Raw genomic sequence first — 9,080 nt, 5'->3', positions numbered from 1 at the left:
TTCTGCCTTTTTTGAATTGTTTTGTTTTTGTTTTTATCTTTTTTTTCTTTTTTTTTTTTCTTTTTCTCTTTCTTTTTTCTTTCTTTCCCTTTCTTTTCCCCTGGTTTCAGGTCTTTTCTGATTTGTATACAGTATATTTGCTGGGGACGTTGTAAACCTGTTAGCCTTTTGTTCTCTCATTCATCTATTCTCCTCTGGACAAAATGACAAGACGAAAGAAATCACCTCAGCAAAAAGAACAAGAGGTAGTACCGTCAGCCAGGGACCTACTCAATACGGACATTAGTACGATGTCGGACCTAGAGTTCAGAATCATGACTTTAAAGATACTAGCTGGGCTTGAAAAAAGCGTGGAAGTTATTAGAGAAACCCTTTTTGGAGAAATAAAAGAACTAAAATCTAACCAAATCGAAATCAAAAAGGCTATTGATGAGGTGCAATCAAAAATGGGGGCACTAAATGCTAGGATAAATGAGGCAGAAGAGAGAATCAGCGATATAGAAGACCAAATGATGGAAAATAAAGAGGCTGAGAAAAAGAGAGAGAAACAACTACAGGATCACGAGGGCAGAATTCGAGAGATAAGTGATACGATAAGACGAAACAACATTAGAATAATTGGGATCCCAGAAGAAGAAGAGAGAGAGAGAGGGGCAGAAGGTATATTGGAGCAAATTATAGCAGAGAACTTCCCTAATGTGAGGAAGGAAACAGGCATTAAAATCCAGGAGGCACAGAGAACCCCTCTCAAAATCAATAAAAATAGGTCAACACCCCGACTTCTAATAGTAAAACTTACGAGTCTCAGAGACAAAGAGAAAATCCTGAAAGCAGCTCGGGAGAAGAGATATGTAACCTACAATGGTAGAAACATTAGATTGGCAACAGACCTATCCACAGAGACCTGGCAGGCCAGAAAGGACTGGCAAGATATCTTCAGAGCACTAAACGAGAAAAATATGCAGCCAAGAATACTATATCCAGCTAGGCTATCATTGAAAATAGAAGGAGAGATAAAAAGCTTCCAGAACAAACAAAAACTAAAGGAATTTGCAAACACGAAACCAGCCCTCCAAGAAATATTGAGAGGGGTCCTCTAAGCAAAGAGAGAACCTAAAAACAGCAAAGAGCAGAAACGAACACAGAAAACAGTTAACAGTCACCTTACAGGTAATACAATGGCACTAAATTCATACCTTTCAATAGTTACCCTGAATGTAAATGGGCTAAATGCCCCAATCAAAAGACACAGGCTATCAGATTGGATTAAAAAACAAGACCCATCAATATGCTGTCTGCAAGAGACTCATTTTACACCCAAAGACACCCCCAGATTGAAAGTGAGGGGGTGGAAAACCATTTACCATGCTAATGGACACCAAAAGAAAGCTGGGGTGGCAATCCTTATATCAGACAAACTAGATTTTAAAACAAAGACTGTAATAAGAGATGAGGAAGGACACTATATCCTACTTAAAGGGTCTATCCAACAAGAAGATCTAACAATTGTAAATATCTATGCCCCGAACATGGGAGCAGCCAATTATATAAGGCAATTAATAACAAAAGCAAAGAAACACATTGACAACAATACAATAATAGTGGGGGACTTTAACACCCCCCTGACTGAAATGGACAGATCATCTAAGCAAAAGATCAACAAGGAAATAAAGACTTTAAATGACACACTGGACCAAATGGACTTCACAGACATATTCAGAACATTCCATCCCAAAGCAACGGAATACACATTCTTCTCTAGTGCCCATGGAACATTCTCCAGAATTGATCACATCCTAGGTCACAAATCAGGTCTCAATCGGTACCAAAAGATTGGGATCATTCCCTGCATATTTTCAGACCACAATGCTTTGAAACTAGAACTCAATCACAAGAGGAAAGTTGGAAAGAACTCAAATACATGGAGGCTAAAGAGCATCCTACTAAAGAATGAATGGGTCAACCAAGAAATTAAAGAAGAATTTAAAAAATTCATGGAAACCAATGAAAATGAAAACACAACTGTTCAAAATCTTTGGGATACAGCAAAGGCAGTCCTAAGAGGAAAGTATATAGCAATACAAGCCTTTCTCAAGAAACAAGAAAGGTCTCAAATACACAACCTAACCCTACACCTAAAGGAGCTGGAGAAAGAACAGCAAAGAAAGCCTAAACCCAGCAGGAGAAGAGAAATCATAAAGATCAGAGCAGAAATCAATGAACTAGAAACCAAAAGAACAGTAGAACAGATCAACGAAACTAGGAGCTGGTTCTTTGAAAGAATTAACAAGATTGATAAACCCCTGGCCAGACTGATCAAAAAGAAAAGAGAAATGACCCAAATCAACAAAATCATGAATGAAAGAGGAGAGATCACAACCAACACCAAAAAAATACAAACAATTATAAGAACATATTATGAGCAACTCTATGCCAGCAAATTAGATAACCTGGAAGAAATGGGTGCATTCCTAGAGATGTATCAACTACCAAAATTGAACCAGGAAGAAATAGAAAACCTGAACAGACCTATAACCACTAAGGAAATTGAAACAGTCATCAAAAATCTCCCAAGAAACAAAAGCCCAGGGCCAGATGGCTTCCCAGGGGAATTCTATCAGACCTTTCAAGAAGAATTAATACCTATTCTCCTGAAACTGTTCCAAAAAATAGAAATGGAAGGGAAACTTCCAAACTCATTTTATGAGGCCAGCATTACCTTGATCCCAAAACCAGACAAAGACCCCATCAAAAAAGAGAATTACAGACCAATATCCTTGATGAACATGGATGCAAAAATTCTCACCAAAATACTAGCCAATAGGATCCAACAGTACATTAAAAGGATTATTCACCACGACCAAGTGGGATTTATTCCTGGGCTGCAAGGCTGGTTCAACATACGCAAATCAATCAACGTGATACAATACATTAACAAAAGAAAGAACAAGAATCATATGATCCTCTCAATAGATGCAGAAAAAGCATTTGACAAAGTACAACATCCTTTCTTGATCAAAACTCTTCAGAGTATAGGGATAGAGGGTACATACCTCAATATCATAAAAGCCATCTATGAAAAACCTACAGCGAATATCATTCTCAATGGGGAAAGGCTGAGAGCTTTTCCCCTAAGGTCAGGAACGCGGCAGGGATGTCCACTCTCACCACTGCTATTCAACATAGTATTAGAAGTCCTAGCCACAGCAATCAGACAACAAAAAGAAATCAAAGGCATCCAAATCGGCAAAGAGGAAGTCAAACTCTCACTCTTTGCAGATGATATGATACTGTATGTGGAAAACCCAAAAGACTCCACCCCAAAACTGCTAGAACTCATACAGGAATTCAGTAAAGTAGCAGGATATAAAATCAATGCACAGAAATCAGTGGCATTCCTATACACCAACAACAAGACAGAAGAGAGACAAATCAAGGAGTCTATCCCATTTACAATTGCACCCAAAATGATTAAATACCTAGGAATAAATCTAACCAAAGAGGCAAAGGATCTGTACTCAGAAAACTATAAAATACTCCTGAAAGAAATTGAAGAAGACACAAAGAAATGGAAAAACGTTCCATGCTCATGGATTGGGAGAATCAACATTGTGAAGATGTCAATGCTACCTAGAGCAATCTACACATTCAATGCAATCCCCATCAAAATACCATCCACTTTTTTCAAAGAAATGGAACAAATAATCCTAAAATTTGTATGGAACCAGAAGAGACCCAGAATAGCCAGAGGAATACTGAAAAAGAAAAGCAAAGCTGGCGGCATCACAATTCCGGACTTCCAGCTCTATTACAAAGCTGTCATCATCAAGACAGTATGGTACTGGCACAAAAACAGACACATAGATCAATGGAACAGAATTGAGAGCCCAGAAATGGACCCTCAACTCTATGGTCAACTTATTTTTGACAAAGCAGGAAAGAATGTCCAATGGCAAAAAGACAGTCTCTTCAACAAATGGTGTTGGGAAAATTGGACAGCCACATGCAGAAGAATGAAACTGGACCATTTCCTTACACCACACACAAAAATAGACTCCAAATGGTTGAAAGACCTAAACGTGAGACAGGAGTCCATCCAAATCCTAAAGGAGAACACAGGTAGCAACCTTTTCGACCTTAGCCGCAGCAACTTCTTCCTAGAAACATCGCCAAAGGCACGGGAAGCCAGGGCAAAAATGAACTATTGGGATTTCATCAAGATAAAAAGCTTCTGCACAGCAAAAGAAACAGTCCACAAAACCAAAAGACAACCGACAGAATGGGAGAAAATATTTGCAAATGACATATCAGATAAAGGGCTAGTATCCAAAATCTATAAAGAACTTATCAAACTCAACACCCAAAGAACAAATAATCCAATCAAGAAATGGGCAGAAGACATGAACAGACATTTCTCCAAAGAAGACATCCAAATGGCCAACAGGCACATGAAAAAGTGCTCAACATCGCTTGGCATCAGGGAAATCCAAATCAAAACCTCAATGAGATACCACCTCACACCCGTCAGAATGGCTAAAATTAACAAGTCAGGGAACGACAGATGTTGGCGGGGATGTGGAGAAAGGGGAACCCTCCTACACTGTTGGTGGGAATGCAAGCTGATGCAACCCCTCTGGAAAACAGTATGGAGGTTCCTCAAACAGTTGAAATTAGAGCTACCGTTCGATCCAGCAATTGCACTACTGGGTATTTACCACAAAGATACAAATGTAGGGACCCGAAGGGGTACGTGTACCCCAATGTTTATAGCAGCAATGTCCACCATAGCCAAACTGTGGAAAGAGCCAAGATGCCCATCGACAGATGAATGGATAAAGAAGATGTGGTATATATACACAATGGAATATTATGCAGCCATCAAAAGGAATGAGATCTTGCCATTTGCAACGACGTGGATGGAACTGGAGGGTGTTATGCTGAGTGAAATAAGTCAATCAGAGAAAGACATGTATCACATGACCTCACTGATATGAGGAATTCTTAATCTCAGGAAACAAACTGAGTGTTACTGGAGTGGTTGGGGGTGGGAGGGATGGGGTGGCTGGGTGATAGATATTGGGGAGGGTATGTGCTATGGTGAGCGCTGTGAATTGTGCAAAACTGTTGAATCACAGATCTGTACTTCTGAAACAAATAATGCAACATATTTTAAGAAAAAAGAAAAAGAAGAAGATAACAGGAGAGGAAGAAAAGGGGAGTATGTCAGAGGGGGAGACGAACCATGAGAGATGATGGACTCTGAAAAACAAACTGAGGGTTCTAGAGGGGAGGGGGGTAGGGGGATGGGTTAGCCTGGTGATGGGTATTGAGGAGGGCATGTTCTGCATGGAGCACTGGGTGTTATGAACAAACAATGAATCATGGAACACTGCACCAAAAACTAATGATGTAATATATGGTGATTAACATAACAATAAAAAATTAAAAAAAAAAAAGAAGATGTATACAATGGAATATTATTCAGCCATTGAAAAGAATGAAATCTTGCCATGATGTGGATGGAAACAAAACAAGTCAGAGAAGACAAATACCATATGATTTCACTTATATGTGAAATTTAAGAAACAAAACAGATGAACATAGGGGATAAAAAGAGAGAAGAGAGAGCGAGAAAGAGAGGGAGAGGCAAACCAGAAAACAGACTCTTGACAATATGGCACAAAAAGGGTTACTGGAGGGAGGTGGTGGGGGGATGGGCTGAATGGGTGATGGGGATTAAGTAGGGCACTTGTGAGCACTGGGTGTTATATGTAAGTGATGAATCACTAGGTTCTAAACCTAAAACTAATGTTACACTGTACTTTAACTAACTGGAATTTAAATAGAAACTTGAAAAAAAGTCTCATGTTAAAATTAGAGAATTTGGAAAGACTGTCATCCCTATACTTGGAATGAGAACATTTGGGTGGATTCAGATGAATATGAGAACTTGTAATTCTAATCCTTCTGAGCTTCCCTTGTCAGTGGAAACAACTCCTCCTCTTCATCTCTCTGAGAAAACAAGTCTTTTCTTGCTTAAAGACTCCATAAAGATCTCACCCAAGATGATTTATAAGGTGATGCCTATTATCACTGCCTGAAGACCTAATACCTGGAGTCAGAAACATCATGCCTCAGGGAGGAAAATCAAGGTCAGCTCCAGTAGGAGATAGGTACATTAAAAGAATTTCAAGCTCTTGGTAATTTGTATTAGTAGGGAAACACATGTGAGAATGGATTTTAATGATATTAGAGTGAGATGAATATAATATTGGATTGAGCTGAAGTTCTGAAGTTATTGAAACAGGTACATTTACCTGATATTCTGGATTTAATATGTTGTCCTAGTCAGCTGTAAGTGGTTCTAAGAGTTTTCTTGGATGTTAACTAAAATTTGAATTCAGTGGTAGCCTACAATCAATGAGGTTAAGATGTCATAGCTTTTCTGGCATGATGTAGAAGGAATCCAAACGTTTAGGGAGACAGAAATGCTGAAGTGAGTTTATCATGTTCACACCATTTGCCTTCCCCCCAACTATGTTCCAGGGGGTGGGGGTGGGGGGGCACTCAGAGGACTCTCTCTTTTACTAAGTCACTGAGAAATGAATCAGTGCCGGGAGATACTGATATTGAAATGGACTCTCAGATTTCAATGAGAACTATGGGATTTACATTATTGGGGAAACCCTAGCCCTGGTGAGCAGAAACCTGACTTGAATTGTCACAGTAACAAGTTATGGTATCTCATCATGTTCCCATACCTAAGTCAGTTTATAGACCTGGGAGTCTCTTGACTGAAGAGGAGTCTATGTCACTTCAAGGGAAGACCTGTGGTCACTTAGTAGGATGACTGTGTCCTTGGAGGAAAGTTCAGAATGGACACTAGCTCTGAGCTGACAATTTCTAGAGGCTAGAAATAGCATCGTGATCTAGTAAACAGAGGCGTATGGAGAATAGGGGATAAATTAAATTCTACCCCGAGTTTATCTCACAGTGGTCCCATCATATAAAAGAGCCACTCTGTGGTTTCTGAATTCCTGAATTCATGGTTGAAATACATATATTCAGCAACTAGTAGAGTACTTACATCAGTCTTTGACTCATGTATAAGGATGAACGTGGTAAGAAGGGTCAAATTGAAGCCAATGGAAAAGGCTCTTCTAGTAAAGTAGTAAATCAAAAGTTATATAATAATAACAGCTCCCTGTGGCGATTGTAAAGATTAGTGCTACCATTAAAAACTCAAACACTGCAGGTTGTCGATTCCTATTACACCCTTGTTTAATATCTAATGATATCAGATTAAGATGAATGAAATATATTGGATTGAACCGAGGTTCTGAAGTTACTGAAACAGGTACGCTTCCCTGAGATTTGTTAATATCCTTGCTTGTTTGGCCAGTGTAAAAGATGGAGACATTTGCAGTATGCCTGGCAATCATCATAAAGTTTATCAAGTGGTGACTCCAACTACAGCTACTTCTCCTGGTGTTGTATCTTTGCTAGAGCAGTCCCTGGTATTTGGTCTGCAGGTGACAGATGTTTTTCCTTATACCAGTTAGTATGGATTATCCAAAGTAGTTTGCTTTTACCTGGCAGACATCAGCAAACCTCAGAGTTACACAAACTCCTGCGTTGTCGTAATGTAATCCACAGCGCCCTTGACCACCTGGACATCTTACAGACTACTGTTGTTCACACCGTGCTGAGCATTTTGAGCAGAAAGGAGCAAGAATCCCAGATGTCATGCTAATACAAATGTATGCCAGGAGGTGGAAGAAAAATTCAGGGGCCTGACACATCAGTGACATTTCTGCGGAGCATGTAGGGTTATTGGCTCTGGGCAAGTTCCTGCACCTTGCACCATTTACCAGCAAATCAGAGTATGCATAAAGCTCAGTGGGACTTTTTGGATATAGGAGACAACATATATTGTACATGAGTGCCACTCTGACCTGTGTATTGAGAAACCAATTTGAGGGAGACCCAGAGCAAGAGAAGGCTCTGTGTAAGATAGTCTGCAGAGTAAGGATCTGTGCCCCTTAGCCCGTTAAAGCGGCACATATAGATACTAAATAGAGCATTTTGCATAGCCAGGTAGAGAATGAATACTGGACACACAGGATTCTAAATTTACTTGAACTATGACTTCTCCTACACACCATGAACTTAATGCTTTCTGATCCAACAAACTAAAAGCTTGGATATATGCAGCTGTAATCCATGATCAGTGGAAGTCATTTCTATGAGACTGGACTCGCTGATTGAAAAATTGGTGCCAAGAGGGCACCGGGGTGGCTCAGTTGGTTGGGTGACTGCCTTCGGCTCGGGCCATGATCCTGGGGTCCCGGGATCAAGTCCCACATCGGGCTCCCTGCAGAGCAGGGAGGAGGGGTCTCTGTACTGGATAAGGGAACTTATCACAATTATCAAGATGAAAGCAGGCTGCTATTATACAATAGTGGAATGAGAGCTGTATTTACAATTCAAGGTGTTCCCTGGGAGCCTCTTAAACTACTTTATCCAACCGTCCTTGTTAGGGGAAAACCATGGCAATCCAATGAATAAAGACCCACTAAAGACTCAGATCCCACAAAGAAAATGTTTATGCCATCTCACTAGTAAAGGACCCTGTTCAGCTGAGCTTCTAGCAGAGGGTGAGGAACATAAAACTGGTGGTGGAAGAAAGAAGTGATCAATATGAACTTGACCTTAGAACTGGCTACAGAAATGAGGACTATAGCAGGCATGTATATTTATATTATAAACATAAGTGTGTGTGTGTATATATATAATATATATAGCTTTTTATATGCTAACCAATTATTTTCCTTTTTTCCTTCTCTTCCTACTTGTTTTTTTTTTTTTTTTTAAGGAGGAGTGTTAGTTATTCTTTTCTTTACAATTTAGATCAGAGTTCACCAAACGGAAAAGCCACATACAGTCCTGAGGGAGAGGACCTCATATCATCTTGGGTTCCTGTACATGATGAGGGAAATGATGTTGGGTGGTACTTTGTGTTTCACCCTTTTGGGAAGAAAGTGATTATACAAAAGTTGGTTGAATTCTGCAAGGTAGAA

Source organism: Zalophus californianus, chromosome 13 (genome assembly GCF_009762305.2).
Source record: "Zalophus californianus isolate mZalCal1 chromosome 13, mZalCal1.pri.v2, whole genome shotgun sequence".
In the NCBI taxonomy this organism is placed as follows: Eukaryota; Metazoa; Chordata; class Mammalia; order Carnivora; family Otariidae; genus Zalophus; species Zalophus californianus.
The sequence above is the reverse complement of the archived record's forward strand: the minus strand, read 5'-3'. Positions refer to the sequence as shown.